At 38.2% G+C, this 17,754-nt stretch overlaps 1 pseudogene; it reads right to left on the reverse strand.

Moving 5' to 3' along the window:
• Positions 1-1,872: 1,872 nt before the first annotated feature.
• On the reverse strand, positions 1,873-15,561 carry LOC114261373 (dnaJ protein ERDJ3A-like; annotated as a pseudogene).
• Positions 15,562-17,754: the final 2,193 nt, after the last annotated feature.

Below are 17,754 nucleotides of genomic sequence, written 5' to 3' on the forward strand. Positions count from 1 at the left end.
ATTCTCATATTTCTTTTTCTAAATCATAAATTATGATAAAAATTATTTTTTAAACTTAAAAATTCATAAATTTAGTATGACAAACAACCAAATTAGTTTATTTAATTTATTTAAATGGAAACAATTTAATTATAGGAAAACAACCAAATCAGTTTTCCAAATTAATTTTAAGGAAACAAAATCAATCAAACAAAACGATTTAAACACATTTGAGTTGATTTTTGTTTAATTTATTTTAAGAAATGAAAGATTTTAGGTAGAGATATTAGACGATGGATAAATAAATTGAAAAGTCAACAAACTGTGTCTATATATTTGATTTTAGGAAGTGATCATCTTTTAGAAAATGATCTTAAGAGACGGGCTTGATGATTTTTTTATTTATTTACTCTTTAAATAAAAATTTATTTGAAATATATGAATAATTTTTTTTTAATTTGAAAAAATAAAAAACTGAAATTAGACATGTGGAGATTTTAGAAGTTTTCTCACTAAAAAATTTCTTTTACTTATATAATATATAAATATAGATTTGACTTTGGGTCTCATAAAAATTAAATTAATCGGACATTCCTATAGCCAAACCATTAAATCACATATGTTCTTAAAAATAATAAAACGACAAACATAATTTTAATAATAGACCCTTCTTTCTTTTTATTTTTGAAACAATTAATTAGTGTTTAGTTCATTAGAATAAAATAAAATAGAATGATCATTCTATCAAAATATATATTGTCACGTTCGATTTACTAAAATAATGATAAAAAATACATTATAAATAGATTCATTATTTACTATTGTAATAGAATGGTTTTAAAAAGACTAAGAATGATTATTCTATTCCATTTCAACTCATTCAAATGAAGTGTTAGGACATAATCATGTAATTATCATATTCGATTAACTTAATTTTTTACATAGTTAATCCACTTGATGAGTTCTACAAAATATAAAAAATAGACCCGAAATGAATCCATTCTTGATAGGAACCCCTTACTATCAAGGATCCATAGTTTCTACGATTTTATTTTAAGGCTAGGTCGGGCTGGGCCAGCCCATTGCTGAGGCCTACTACTGATGCAGATCGAGTGATGATTGGATTGTTGGGTTACAACCACAAATATGTTTCCAACTCAAAATTTTTGAAGTGTATCTACAAGTAATCTCCATCAAATTGGCCATGACATGGGTCTCTGATATTTAATTTTGCAAAGATGACCAAGTAAAAAGAGAAGAGCTCACACATACAACAAATGCTATTAAGATAATTGGAAGCACTGCGAAATTCAAATATCAATGAAGAACTCTTCACAATTTTATTTAATCTTTGTATTTTCTACAAGAAACTAGAGCAAAAGGTATAAAGAACTATCAGTATAAAGAACTATCAGAAAAGTCGAATTCTAAAATTTACACCATACCAACAAGTCAAAAGGACTTTTAAATTACAGACCATTGACCCGATTACAGATTTTCCAGAAGGGTCAAGCATTATACCTACCCTGTACTACAATATCTCGAAAAATGCTTTCCTTGAAGACGATGACACTCACATTTTGTACACTTTAATGCTGTGTTTAGTTGGGAGATTTAGGGAAGGATTTGGAAAGTGAAAAGGAAAAGGTGTGTGAAATATAGGTATGTTTTATTCACATTTCACCTACTTTTTCCATTTCCCTTTCCAAATCCCCCAACCAAACACCAACATAAAAGTGTTGTTGGGTCAACGAGAAAAGAAGAATATTATACCTCAACGGGCTGAAGCCAGGTCAGCTTCTTCAACTGATGACCAAAGACAGAAGCAGTCTTTTTGCAATTTACATATGAATTCAGAACCCAAACAACCTAATTCTAATACTGTTAGATTTATCACTTGATTTTGGGTTTTTGCCTCGTCTTGGTAAACCGTATGATCCCATTAAGGACCGAACTGATAAACCTCTCCACTTCCTCTGTAGTCATGCCACCAACGAATGCTGCAAACTTACCCTTTCGACGTTTGTAGGCAACGAGGAGATTGTCAAATGATTTGAATCCAAATTTATCAAATGAGTTCAAAAATGATGAATGCTTGGAAGCATCCAAAAGTGAATAGAAAATAGAATCCCCAAAACTGGAGGCCACATTCCGTCGCCTTGATAATGATTTCTAAGAGATCTACAAGCACAAATCATGCAAGAAATGAAAAAATTAGTTGTAACCGGGCAATTTATGTTAGTGTCCAGCCTATTACCAAAATGGAACTCCCACTTAGTCCACTTTCAGATAATGGAGAAAGTGGCTCTCCTACTCTTCCATTCACTCACTAATGGAAGAGGTTGGTGACACCCAATAAGCTCCTCCCTTAATTGTGTATAAATTGAGATAAGGAGGAAGGGTTAGATACAAGAGATTGCAATGTGTAATCTGAGAGAGATTGTGAGAAACAACAAGTGAGAGTGCTATAGTGAGTGTTTGTGAGGTGTGAGTGTGTAAACTCCCTCCGGGAAATTCTATAATGGATAGCTCTCCGTGGACGTAGGCAATTGCCGAACCACGTAAATATTCTTGTGTTATTGTGTGTGATTGATTTTTGGTGTCTCACAGTCCCAACAAGTGATATCAGAGCCGAATCAGTTGCGTTTCGAAAAAACAGAGTGCGTTTTTTCGAAACTGCCAGAAATCAAGTTGCTCGAAGTCAGGTTTTGAGCATACTAGGAGCAAGGTCTCATCAAGAGGAGTCCAAAACTGCAAAGCAGAGCTCCAGAATCCTTTCCACGTGCTCACACGCGCCACCCAAATCAAGTGCGTGAATCCCAGTCGCATCACGCGTTGCCACGCGCCGTTGAACCAGTCGGCGCGTCTGCCCACTCTCGACACGCGCCTCACGCACGTCTGAAGGTAGAAGACGAGCCGCCTAGCAGCCACATCAACGCCACCTCAGCACACGTCAGCACCACGTGTCAGAACACGTCATCGCCTACGTGTCAGAGTTGACTGAGCCATTGACCAAGCCGACAAGCCGAGCTGGAGCCAAGCTGCCGCGCCAAAACTGCGCCTCATTGACTAGCTGTTGACCTAGCTGCAGAGCTGTTGACCACGCCCTTGACCGCGCTGAACTTGAGAAATCATCTGGTGCTTCTCAGCCTCACCAGATTCTGTAGATCAAAACCGTCAAAACTATTTTGGCTCGATCTGAGTCATTCTAAGTCCGTTTCTGACGATCCAATAATGCTTTCCAACTATTTAGAATATTCCAGACACTTCTGTACGGTCAGATTTTGAAAATCAGATTTCAAACATTTACAGTTTTTATTTGGACAATCCGAAGTGCTTTTCCAGTTAATTTAACTAGTCCGGACTCAACAGCGAAGCCTGTTTTTCAGACAGAGATTATTTTTTGTATAGAAAAGTACTGATGGAGGAATCAACGTTGACTTTAGGGTCTATGTTCAAATTGACTCCTTCCAATTATGCAATTTGGGAGTCACGGATGGAAGACACCCTGTATTATAAAGACCTGTTTGTCCCTATTTTTATAAAAGGGATTAAACCAGAAGCAGTGAAGGATGATGACTGGATAAAGATAAACCGCAAGACTATTGGTTGTATCAGACAATGGATAGACCACGGTGTGTACCATCATGTTGCCGAGGAAACAGATGCCTATTCTCTATGGACAATGTTAGACGATATGTGCCGGTCAAAGACCGCTCGGAACAAAGGTTGGTGATGAGAAGACTTGTAAATATAAAGTTGAAGAATGGTGTGTCTGTCGCCAAGCACACTAGTGAATTCAAAAGTCTGGTAAATCAGCTTACAACCGTCAAGATGCGCTTAGATGATGAAATGCAAGTCGTCCTACTGCTCAGTTCATTACCGGATAGTTGGGAGACGTTGGTGGTTTCTCTCAGCAACTCTGCACCATAAGGGAAACTGACCATGAGCATGGTCACAGACGCCATGTACAATGAAGAGACAAGGCGGAAAGACTTTGGTGAAGATCAATCCCATGCCCTCATCACAGAAAATAAAGGTAGAGGCAGAGGAAGAAGCAAAAGTAGAGGACGCAGCAGAGGAAGATTTCAAGACAGAGGGAAATCCAAAGAAGGTATGAGCTAGCTGAAGTTCAAGTGTTACCATTGTGGCCAAAAGGGTCACATAAAGAAATATTGTTATGCCTTGAAGGGAGAACAAAAATAAGGCAATAAACAGCCAAAGACTGAAGATGGGAACACTGCAGTTACTGTCTCAGAGGATATTGCATTATTCTCTATTGAAGAAGAAGAATGCCTCCATATGTCAGACAACGGCACCGAGTGGGTGGTAGATACAATAGCTTCCTACCACGCCACACCCCGGAAGAAGTTCTTCAGTATGTACCAAGCTGGAGATTTTGGTACAGTGAAGATGGGCAACTCTAGTTTTTCAAAGATTGTGGAAATCGGTGATGTTCGCATCCAAACCAAAGTTGGGTGCACGATGGTGTTGAAAGATGTCAGGCATGTTCCCGATTTACGCCTGAATCTTATCTCAGGGATAGCCTTAGATCAACAAGGTTATGAGAACTACTTCAGCAAAGGCATGTGGAAGTTGAAAAAAGAATCTCTAGTGGTAGCCAGAGGACAAACAAGTGGCACGTAGTATAAGACTCATGTGGAGGTGCATTCAGATACCCTCAACGCAATAGAAGATGAGGCATCACCAAATTTGTAGCACAAAAGGCTGGGTCACATGAGTGAGAAAGAGTTGCAAATTCTGGCAAAGAAGTCACTTATTCCCTTTGCTAAAGATGCGAAATTGAACCTTTGTGACAACTGCTTGTTTGGGAAACAACATAAAGTCGCTTTCCACTCATCATCCAGAAGACAATCAGAGTTGTTGAGCAGAATATACTCTGATGTATGTGGTCCCGTAGAAGTGGAATCTTTGGGTGGCAGAAAATACTTCTTGATGTTTATTGATGACGCATCACGGAAGGTATGGGTTTATGTCCTAAGAACCAAGGCTGAGGTGTTCCAGCATTTTCAAACATTTCATGCTATGGTGGAAAGAGAGACCGGAAAGAAGCTGAAGTGTCTCCGAACAGACAATGGGGGCGAGTACACGTCAAAGGAGTTTGAAGCCTACTGTGCTACTCGCGGCATCCGACATGAGAAGACTGTTCCTGGAAACCCATAACACAATGGTGTAGCTGAAAGAATGAACTGGACCATTGCGGAGAAGGTTATATGTATGCTCAAAATGGCAAAGCTGCCAAAGCCATTTTGGGGAGAAGCTGTTCGTGTTGCCTGCTATTTGATCAATAGATCGCCATCAGTTCCACTGAATTTTGAAATTCCAGAAAAAGTATGGTCTGGAAGGGAGATTTATTACTCTCATTTGAGGGTATTTGGGTGCAAAGCATTTGCACATGTATCTAAGGAGCACAGACAGAAACTAGATGATAAAGCTACTCCATGCATCTTTATTGGCTATGGAAATGAAAAATTTGGATATAGATTATGGGATCCGAAAAACATAAAGGTCATTCGAAGCCGAGATGTGGTATTTTAAGAAGGCCAGACCTTAGAAGACTTTGGGCAACCAACCAAACCCAAAGTTAATGATGTTTTAGAAATTGTTCACAATCCTGCACCATCACAGCATGCCACTGATGAAGAAGAGCTACTGCAGCATGCAGCTAATGATGTAGAGTTGCAGGATGGATTGCCGGAAGAAGATGATCCAGAAGAAGAGGGTGTGGAGCAGGGGGAGCCACAACCTCCTCCGCCAGAGACTGTTGGTCCACAGCTGCGAAGATCAACAAGAGAGTCTAAGTCGTTGTCAAAATACCCTACTTCTGATTATATTTTGCTTACTGATGAGGGGGAGCCAGAAAGTTTTCAAGAAGCTCAGAATCATAAGGAGAAGAGTAGCTGGCATCAAGCTATGCAAGAAGATATGAGGTCCTTGCAGAAGAATCAGACTTATGATTTGGTAAAACTTCCCCAGGATCGAAAACCATTGCAAAACAAATGGGTGTTCAAGTTGAAGAAAGATAGCAGCGGAAAACTAGTCAAGTATAAGGCTCGATTGGTTGTAAAAGGTTTCGAGCAGAAGAAATGTATTGATTTTGATGAAATCTTCTCGCCAATTGTGAAAATGACATCCATTTGAGTAGTTTTGGGACTAGCGGCCAGTTTGAATTTGGAACTTGAACAGATGGATATAAAGACGACATTTCTCCATGGTGATCTGAAGGAAGAAATTTGCATGGAACAACCAGAAGGTTTTGAAGTAAAAGGGAAAGAAAACTTAGTTTACAGATTGAAGAAAAGTCTTTACGGCCTCAAACAAGCACCTAGACAATGGTACGAGAAGTTTGACTCATTCATGGTGGGTCATGAGTACAAGAGAACTGCTGCAGACCAGTGTGTTTATGTCAGGAAATTTCTCGATGGAAACTTTATCAAACTCCTGCTTTATGTTGATGACATGCTGATTGTTGGATAAGATCACTGAAGAAGGAGTTATCACAGTCCTTTGACATGAAGGACCTAGGCCCTGCACAGCAAATGCTAGGCATGCAAATTGTGCGTGACAGAAAAGCCAAGAAATTATGGCTATCACAGGAGAAGTACGTTGAACGGGTGATTGCAAAGTTTAACATGAAAGATTCCAAGCCAGTCAATACTCCGCTGGCCAATCATTTCAAACTGAGCAAGAGTTCTTGTCCCTCCTCTACTAAAGAAAGAGAAGAGATGGAGGTTATTCCCTACTCATCCGTTGTAGGGAGTTTGATGTATGCAATGGTGTCTACCCGACCAGATATTGTTCATGCTATTGGAGTAGTAAGCAGATTCCTTTCTAATCCAAGAAAAGAGCATTGGGAAGCAGTCAAGTGGATTCTGAGGTACCTCAAGGGTACGAAAAAAATGTGTTTGTGCTTTAGAGATACTAAACCAATCTTGGAAGGCTATACGGATTTCGATATGGCGGGAGATCTTGATGGTAGAAAATCTACATTAGGATTTCTGTTCACTTTCGTAGGGGGAACTGTGTCTTGGCAGTCCAGGCTGCAGAAGTGTGTTGCTTTATCCACAACCGAGGCAGAATATATTACCGCAGCGGAAACTAGAAAAGAGGTGTTGTGTGACGCCCCAAAATTTAAGGACATCATAATAAGATTTAGACCTTAAAACTAATATTGCCACCAATATTATTAACATCCATTAATTAACAACCCAGAATTTAAAGTTCTTACAGAACAGTTAGACAGTTTGAAGACAGGCGGGGGAAAACAAACAAAACACCCCAAAGCCATAGCATGGCAACTCGGAACCTCGCAGTGAGGCACAAAGGCTGGCTTGACAAAACTGGAGTTACCCTGACGCACCTAGCTCCGATCTGGTGCCTGTACACCTACATATATATATGAGCAGTGAGCTAAAGCCCAGTGAATAACATAAAGCGTAAAGGGGTTTAGAATGAATGTCCTTACAGTAATGAAAACAGTTCAATTCAATCAGTATTTCAGTTGTTCAGTACAGTAAACAGTCATATGTGGTACATCCATTAGCATAGCAGTAACAGTAGGTCTTAAAAGACCGAACAGTAATGATGGCCATCAGTCAGTAAACAGTAGTGGCTCCACGAGGGAACCGACAGAGATCTCTGTAACAGTAACAGTAACAGTAAACAGTAGGTACTAAGGATGCCACAGTACAGTTCAGAAATAAAGGACATACATTCATTCAGTAATACCAGTTCAGTAAACAGTTCAGTTCAGTATTCAAAAGATATCAGTTGAACATATCTTTACACAATTGTTACTCACAGAGTTTGGGCTACAGTATGCTAGAGCGTGTCTCCCCAGTCGCCGACCCTACACAGTTAACAGATTGAACACACACTAAGCTACCCAATTGGGAACGGTAATAACTTAATTCCTAATGCCTCGGTGTGTTCTACATCTATATCCTCAACAAGATGCCTTAAACTAGGCCTAAGAATGCCTAGAATGGAATGAGGATGCAAAGATGTACATTTAAAAGCATTTTCAGAAAAACAGAGTTCCGCTCGAGCTCAGGTTTCCTCGCTCGAGCGGACATGCAACAAAGGTACACGCTCGAGCGTAAACTTTCCCGCTCGAGCTTACCGTAAAAGTACTGGATGGGTGAAATCTCCGCTCGATGCCCGCTCGAGCGTGAGACATGACTCCGCTCGAGCGCCCAATCCTCCGCTCGAGCGGACTGCAAAACAGTGCAGAAATACTGGATGCTCGAATTCTACGCTCGAGCGGCACTTCCTCCGCTCGAGCGGAAGTGCAGAATCTGGAAATTCCAGATTGCACCTCCAAGCCAAAAACCAAGTTCAAAAGCATTAAAACCGATCCTCTTGGGCCCATTTTCTGGAAAACATTTATAGACACGTAGAATAACATGATTCAAAACTCAATTTGGGAAATCAAAGCCCAAGGGTGTTTTATTCAAACCCAATTTCAAACAATTTTCAAGAAGAAGAAGAACATGCAAACATGCATGAATTCAAACCATTTTGAAGCTCCAATGTGATGCTCTAAGGAGCCAATTCTTTTCAAAACATGGTGAAAACATGGACCATTACAAAATTATGAACATGCATGTAACCTTTTGCCATGAACTCAACTCAAAATCCAACAATACTAACATGCATGCAAAGATTGAGCTTCAATTCACCATTAATGGACCAATTCATGACTTAGCTCTACAACTAGACATGAACCATGCAAGAACCAGTTCAAACACAAGAATGAGAAGATAAAATCCTTACCTAGAGCTTGTATTCAAGGTTTAGGAGTCCAATTAGGCAAATCTCCTATGATCTCTTCAAGCCTTTCAAGCCAATTCTCTAGAACAATTCCACTCTCTCACTTCCTCTCTCTCTAGTTCGGTGGTGTGCTCAAAATATGGCTGAAGAAATGTTTTGATAAAGCATACACAAGGCTCAAATATGAGTAAACAAAGGCCCCACTAGATGGCAAAAGTGTAATTACGTCAAACTCTTTAATTGGCTTATTTTAATCTAATTTAATCATACCTAATCGGTTTTCAGATAATTATACCATAAAATTACATTAATTATGAGGATCATAAAACACTGACCAATTCCGGATTCGGCCGCCGATAAGGCCTTCAATTAGCAGTTTAAACATATAAGCATGAACAGATAATCATACAGTCAAACAGATAGAATGCAATTCAAACAGATGTATTCATTTAATTTAGTTTAAATTTCGGTCAGTCAGTTCAGTACTTTAATCAGTTCAATTATCAGTCAGTTATCAGTCATTATCAGTTCCGTTTAGCAGTAATCGGTGATTATCGGTAATCAATCAGTCATTAATCAGTAAACAGCATGAGGGTTGTTACAGGGAGGAAGGGTTAGATACAAGAGATTGTAGTGTGTAATCTGAGAGATTGTGAGAAACAACAAGTAAGAGTGCTATAGTGAGTGTTTGTGAGGTGTGAGTGTGTAAACTCCCTTCGGGAAATTCTACAGTGGATAGCTCTCCGTGGACGTAGGCAATCGCCGAACCACGTAAATATTCTTGTGTTATTGTGTTTGATTGATTTCTAGTGTCTCACAGTCCCAACAGTTTCCACCCCTTGAACAACATATATATATATATATATATATTTGTAATAAACAGTAATTCATTCAAGTTGTAGAGGCAAGCCACGTATTTTGAACATTCTTATTAGCTAGTGTAGAGAGAAAGAGAGAGAGGTATGCTACTAAGAGAGTGGAAGAGAGACCTGAATGCACTGATAAGAGAGGCGAGAGAGGGAGAAACAATAATAAATGGAGAGTAGGATAAAGAAAGAGAGATAAGCCATCCACCAGGCAGCCTCCACAAAAAAAGGCTTCCATTTTTCACACATACTAATAATCTAAAAAGGATAAATGTGGTATCCAATTCAAGAACATTCACTAAATGCTTATATTTCATAATGACTATCATAATCAGCAGACTCAGAACAAACTTGATGGCTATTAAGGCATTTCATTAAAACAACGTTATTTTAAATTAGTAAAAGTTTTACTAACCGATGATAAAATTGTTTCCAACTTATCTCTTGCTCTGGATGATCTGAAAACACCAATGATGCAAACAGGATTGGTCTCTCCACAAAGAGCATCAACATTAGTCCCAATAAGTAGGGAAATTCGTTTATCCCCTGATTCACTTTGCTCTTTTTTAGCCTAACTTGAAGCTGCCTTTTGATTCTTTTTCTCAAAAAATTCAAGTAAACCACTAAGATCTTGAACTACAAAGTTTATGTATTTAAGAGAAATCCCTATTTTTAAAATAAGTGTATCCTCATTTGACAACCAACCAACAACAGCAGGAAGCACATCAACTCCCAATCTCCTCACTGTTGGATCTGAAATATCATAAACCTACATACATGTGAAAATAGTAATCAATAAACCATTTCGCACAAATTATAGAAAGAAGGGAAGATTCTAATTTACTTTAGAATGAAAATGATCTTGGACAAATCAATTATTCCAAGTTGAGTTTCATCGTCATTAGAGAGCATAATAATACAATGACAAATTTCCAATATTAAAAGCATATGACTCACATTCCTTTTAAGAATAAATAAATAAATGAACAAGACAAGTGCATTACAATGCAATGCCATGCCAAATAAAAACAATAGACCAATGAGATCGTAAAAAGAAAAACGTTTGTGATGCAAGCCACTAAGAACATGCCAAATAACAGGTATATCTTTCTTTGTTGAGAGAAACATCACTTTAGGTAATGTTTCCCCAATGCCAGACAATAACTAAAAATGACTCGAGTTGATACGTTTTGAAACCTTGGTAGATGTTCTTGGCAAAATGTTTTCAAATTTTTCACAGTTGATCCCCAACATACTCTACCAAGGAACCACTGTCATTTGCTTTGTATGAATAAACAAAACCCTAGGTGCTCTGCAAGGTTATACACCCAGGTCCTTGCAGAAAGACAACTCGGTTTCACAGTTTACGCTTCCAACCTAAAAGATGACATAACAATTAATATATGTTTAATCAGAAGATACCTAATGGAAAAGAACACACAAGAGATACACCATACCTTTAAAGCTCTTTGCAATGAATTAGCTACTATGAAGCACGGATATTTTAAATAGGAAGACATATCCGTATCGGATACCGATACTTTTTGGATACTTACGGATACGTATCAGATACTTATTAAAAGTATCAGATACTTCTTAATTAATTTTTCATTAATTTTGAAGTATCTGATACTTAGTTTTGAAGTATCTGATGCTCCAAGTCACATATTATCGGATACTTTTGAAATATCAAATGCTCCAAGTCACATATTACTCCTTTTACTAAATTAGAATTGTATCATTTCTTGCATAACATCATAATATAATATAATTGCGAGGATAAATAGAACATTTTTACAATACTTTGCTTAGTTTTTTTTTATAAAAATAACATAGTAAGCTAATAGAATTCATCAAATTGACATATCTTCATTGTATCATGCATGTCCCTTATAACTACATAGAAGTAAGGATTAATAAGATAATATAACAATAGTAAAATTAGATATCAATAAATAAATAAGCAAATAAACTTGAATAGAATATTTTTGACTCGTGCAAAAGGAAAAAACATAGGGGCAAGTTGTGGATTGTTTTGATATTATAATATCAACATATTAGACTTGATATTGAAATGAAATATTTGCAAGACCTATTGAAAATTTAAAAACTAAACTAGCTACTGCCTTAAATTAATACCTAATTCTTAAAGATTAGTATTTTGCACCATAAAGTTATTGTGGTTTTTCAACATTCTTGAGCTTATGTATAACTCACTGTTAATAATTATTTATTTTTTATTATTTGCAAATGTATCCTAACCGTACCCGTATCCTACTTTTTTAGGTTTTGTTGTATCGCTGTACCATATCGTATCGTATCCGTACCTCGTATCCGTATCCGTGCTTTCTAGATTAGCTATGTAACGACCCAGAACCGTATACGATGATTACCAGTAATTAATTATGTGTTAGTATGATTTAATTGAAGATTATCTGTTGAACTTAGAAAATACCTGTTGAGATTACGACTTCGGGACTGAAATTGATGACCGTAATGGGTTCAGATAACGAAATTGAGCACGCCTATGTGATACCGGGAATTTTTAGAGCCATTTGGGAAAATAAATTGAGAACTGAATTTCGTCTGATTCGTTAGGCCATGTTTGGCTCAAAGTTTGGCACAATTGTTTATAAATGATATATAGATAAGTATAAGGGCCTTTATTGACTCTTTGACTCAAAAACAAAAGAGAAGAAAAAAATCTGGAAAGGAGAGAGAGAGAGAGAGAGAGAGAATTCGTGAGAAAGGGGAAGAAGAGGAGGAAAGAGAGAGTCAAGCTAAATCTTCTACAATTAAGTGATTAAGGTAAGGATTCCTCTCTAATTTCCTGAAATAAGGTTGTTACATCAATGATCTCGTGTTAAATAAGAGGATTGAAAGGGGAAATATGTTTAATTTGAGCATGCATGGCATGAATAGATGATTTATGGTTATATTTGTCATATTTTGAGGAAGAACCTCCATGGATTTAAGAATGAAGCTTTTATGCTCAAGTTTATGATTTTCTATTTTACTCCAAGATTTGAACTTCTATTGTTCCATATGGGTTTTGATTTGAAGTTTTGATGTTGATTTAAGATGGGTTTTAAGTGTTTTGGGTCTTGGATTTCATAAATGTGGAAAGTGATTTTGTAAAGAGGAGAATGAAGCTTGGAAGAAGAACCAGAAATTCGGATTTTTGCTCTGTACGCTCGAGCGGAGGGAAGCCCGCTCGAGCGGTGAAAACAGTCTCCCAGCAGTTTTGGGACTTTTTACAGTACGCTCGAGCGACCAAAGTGGCGCTCGAGCGGGAAGGCCTTTTTCAAGAAAACTTTGGGGAAGTTGCAGACTTGATTTTAACATGTTAATTGCATCATTTATCATCTTATGAACATGAAATGAGTATGAATCAAAGTAAAGAAAGATTAGAATGAACATGAAATGAAGTAAAGGAAAGAATGAAGTGCATGAATTACAGGATTTAATGATAACGTGTATTGAGAAATGTGTGATATGTTGATATTTGCAGGTCAAGATTTGAAGACCGTGCATTCGGTTTCGGAAACCCTCTGTGAGTAACATTTCTGTAAAGATATGTTATTATGAACTATGTTTTAAATGTATTACGTTATGCTATGCTTTGAAATGAGAATGTTTTCCGTGAATGAATGTCCTGATTTGCGAATCTAGTATGGCATCCATAGATAGTTGGGTCATGGGGGCGGGAACATGCAGGCCCATGCGTCATGAGTCATGGGGAACGGCATGGAAGGACAAGCCCATGACTAGTTACGAGATCTCCTAGACTGTTGACTGATAGACTGTTATGAAAGGTTCTGTGGAGTATGCCATTACGTATGTTCTTATGATGACTGATGACTGATATATGTTTATGATTGATTTATTGTGGATTTATGAAAATGTCGGACTTCGTTCACTAACCTCTTTACTGTTATGTTACTTGCTGAGCTCTAGCTCATTGTTTGTAATTATGTATTATAGGTGAGCATTCTGGAAGTCAAGCCTAGGCGGAGTCCAAGCCGAGCCGCCGTTTTGAAGCCTACCCGGTGTTTTGGTGCCTCCGAGTTGGGGCTAGGCCTAGGAAGGCCGTTAGGAAGCTTAGTTTTGGTTGTGCATATGGCGTGAGCCTATGTTTTGTACATGAATTTTGATTATATGTGATGTAATGTAGTGGGTAAATTAACATTTTTGGCATGTAATGTATGTTCATATAAATGCACAGCTCTTTGGACTATTAGTGGTTATTGTTTTCGCTTCCGCGAGCCCCTTTTATTTATGTTTTGTATAGCAAGGCCTGTGGTAATCTAGGATTACTGGCCGGTCTCGTTGCCAAACTTCTAGGGGCGAGTTTGGGGCGTGACAAGCTACCTCTTCAATAATAGATTCATAATTTTGAGTCCCCTTCAACATATATAATAATAAAAGCCAAGTCATTCCTTTATCATATATTCTTGTACAACTGTGAATTTACAGCACGAGTGCTCTTAGGGGAATTCTTAGAACCAGATTGAGACCTGGTTGAACTACTGAAACTTCCAGACTGACCCCCACCTCTCATACCACCCCCAAAGAAGTTTGAGAAAATATCATCTAAATCGAAACCAAACAAGCCCTGACCACCCTGACCACCTTGGCCTCCAAAGAAAATTAGAATGATTTTGAACTTCCATGTCCACCCATATTTTTCCATTCATCATGCCTGAAGGAAAACCCACCATGCCCTGGTCCACCACTAGTGAAGTAGGTGTATCTCCCCTGGTCCCCAGCATTTCCAGCATCAAATCCAGGATTGCCCTTCTCATCACCATATAGATCATAATTTTTTCTCTTCTTTTCATCTAATAAAATGTCATATGCTGAAAACAAACAAATAATTAGCACTTAAAGCAAGAAATGTAACAAATAGAAAATACTCTCAAGGCAGAAAAGTATGGACCACAGTCCTAATCATCTATTCTCTATTTTGACTTAATTTCTTGGGGGTGATAATCAAATATCAGATCACAAACATTTTAACAACACATAAAAAAATATATTTGAAAAAACCATAGGCTATGGGAGAAAAGAAACAATGCAACAACCATGATTTTTTCTCCACATCTAGAGAGAGATCCTACAAAAGAAAATGGAAGAAAGAATGAGTTTGTAAGATACCGTATAAGTAAGAGTGTGGGCACTGAAGCTAAAAAATTAATGATTTTACGGCTAAAAAATGTCAATGTATGTCAAGGATGAAGTTAAAAACATGGTCAGAAATACCAATAAATCACAATATGATAAGAGGCTGAGAATGAGAGGAATGTCTGTTGGATATCACCCCATGTGAGAGGTGATTTGTTCAGCTCCATGTGAGAAGTGGTGTATGCGAAGGAAGAAGAAATCAAGAATGGCGGCATCGAATTCGGCGGAATATGGCGCATGTGGGAAGTTGTCAGTGGAGTCGGATTTGATACTGCAAATCTGGAGTGATTTGCGGGAAGGGCTGTGCAAAATACCGCTCTAATCACTAACCGTTGTCAGAGGAGCTGGATTTGGTACTGCAAATTTGGAGTGATTTGCAAGAAGGGTTGTGCAAAATACCGCTCTAACCGCTAACCGTGGTTTAAACTTCAAAATTTATAATTCGCCAACCGAACCGCTCCACTCTGTTTTGCTATAGTTAATACACATATATTTTTTAACTTCCAATGAAATATCAATGTAAAAATGAGTGTGAGAGAGATTTAAGATATGAAATTTATTACAAATTAGTGGTTATATATATGAAACATATTATGTAAAATTATTTTGTGTTATATTTCTAAAAAAATTATATAAATTAGTGTTATATATTATGCAAATGTATGATAATTAGTTAGAATGTTCTTCAATCCGCCAAAAACCGCCCAAACAACAATTTGTCAATCCGCTAACCCGCCATTCGATTTGTAATTTTACTCTCAAACACCCCGAATAGCACCGCCCACACCCCTATGCGGGATAGTGTTAGCCAACCTTCTTTATTCGTTGGTGTATAAATAGAGAAGTTGACGGGTGAGCTCAGTGAGTGAGAAAATCAGTAGAAAAATTTAGAGAGAAAACAGGGAGTCCCTTTGTGGTAGAGAGAGAGCTCCCTCGGTGAGAGAGGGTGAGCTGTGTGGGAGTTGAGTGAGAGTCTCCTCCGTTATATAAATCTCTTTGTATTTTATCTCTATTGATATAGTATAAATGGTTTCTCTTCCGTGGACGTAGGCATTAGGCCGAACCACGTAAATATTGTGTCTCTTTTATGTGTGTGTGTTTTTCTGCTTGATATGATTTCTAGAAGGTCTTGGGCAGGATTCCAGATCCCCAACAATGTCTAATGAAAAACTGTACTTGTGGAAAGTTTTCGGCATTTCGCTAAACACCAAGAACCTAAAACAGAATATAGTTCGTATAAGAATTAGGAAAGAAGGTTAATCAATTCCCAAGGATGAAAAGAAAACAAAACAAACAGAACCTGCATTCATCAACCACTGTAAATAAAAAAAATGCACTAGAATGAACATACATGAGAATTCAAGATCAAACACTCTGTCCTCTTATCATCTTCCTCCATGACATCAAATACTTACTGTCACGACCCAAACCCGCCCCTGTAGGTTTAGCACCGTAACCGGCCAGTAATCCGTGGATTACCAAAGGCCTCTGAACAGATTAGCAAATAATAAGGGGCTGCAGAAGCAATAATACAAAATAGACAAGGTCCAATGAGCTGTGATAACGTATATGGGACAGAAGATTTCAAAACTTATTTATATATACATAAACATGCCAGTCCAGATACACAATATTTACAAGGTATTCACAGATTGTATTTCCCAAGACCTGACCTTACAGAACATACACAAGACTAGCATGAATACAAAAACAACCATGGCTTTAGGCTTCGTTCGGAACCTCCTCGGGAGGCACAACAGTTGGCTGACAAAAACAGAACAAAAGGCCATCAACTCTGGCCCTGGTCATGTGCCGGCTCACCTACATACATAATATAAACTGTGAGCGAAAGCCCAGTGAATAATAATAGAGTAAAGGGTTTCAATGAATGAGTTCGTACAGATTCAGAAATCATAATTTAGATTTGTATCAAATTCATCATTTGTCCAGATCATATGCAGACAGAAATCATAAGTCGTGATTAAATTTACGTGATACATCCATTAGCATAAACAGAACAGAACAGAACGTATACACGTGAGGTTACGAATAACCAGTTCCATAAAGGAACCTCTAGATCTGGGCAACAGAACAGAACAGAAGCTGAGCCCCCGTGACAGGGCCTCCGGTACGGGTAACAGAGTGCAGATAGAAATAAGTTCCATAAAGGAACCTTCGATACTAGGTAACAGCTAACAGATATCACATGATGCTAAGGATGCCACGAATACATGTCAGAAATTGAACAATCATTCATTGTACAGAACATATCATTTCGAAAAATAGATCTTGTTTTATCACACAGAAAGTAGATACAGTTTGAACATAACTTTACTAAATTATTACTCACAGTTGGCCTTGGAACAGACAGACGAAGTAGATTGATCACACAGTACGCGGTACGTGACCTACATAACACATAACGGACACACACTTGAAACACACATTCTAATTGCACAAAACTTACGTCGATGGTTCTTAGTGTGTTTCTAACCTTAAATCCTCACTATAGAGTCTTAAACATGGCCTAGGAATGCCTAGGATGGAATGAGGATGCAAAGATGCCTTGGAAAACATTTTTCAAAACTTGCTGAAAACAGGGGTCTCGCTCGAGCGTGGCTTCCTTCGCTTGAGCGAGCTTGTCAAAACAGAGGGGTCGCTCGAGCGTAGACTCCTTTGCTCGAGCAGTCTGTAAAAATGTAAAAGTACTGGTTGTTGAAATTTTACGCTCGATACCTACTCGATGCTCGCTCAAACATGAGACACAGCTCTTCGCTCGAGCGTATGTCTCGTCGCTCGAGCGTGCGTCTGCGTGCACCAAAAACCTAAGAGCTTGCAATTTACGCTCGAGCCACCATTCATTCGCTCGAGCGAAGCTCTGAACAAACGATGGTCGCTCGAGCGTGGAATCCTTCGCTCGAGCGAGGAAGTC

Source organism: Camellia sinensis, chromosome 3 (assembly GCF_055761805.1).
Source record: "Camellia sinensis isolate YWXY chromosome 3, ASM5576180v1, whole genome shotgun sequence".
Lineage (NCBI taxonomy): Eukaryota > Viridiplantae > Streptophyta > Magnoliopsida > Ericales > Theaceae > Camellia > Camellia sinensis.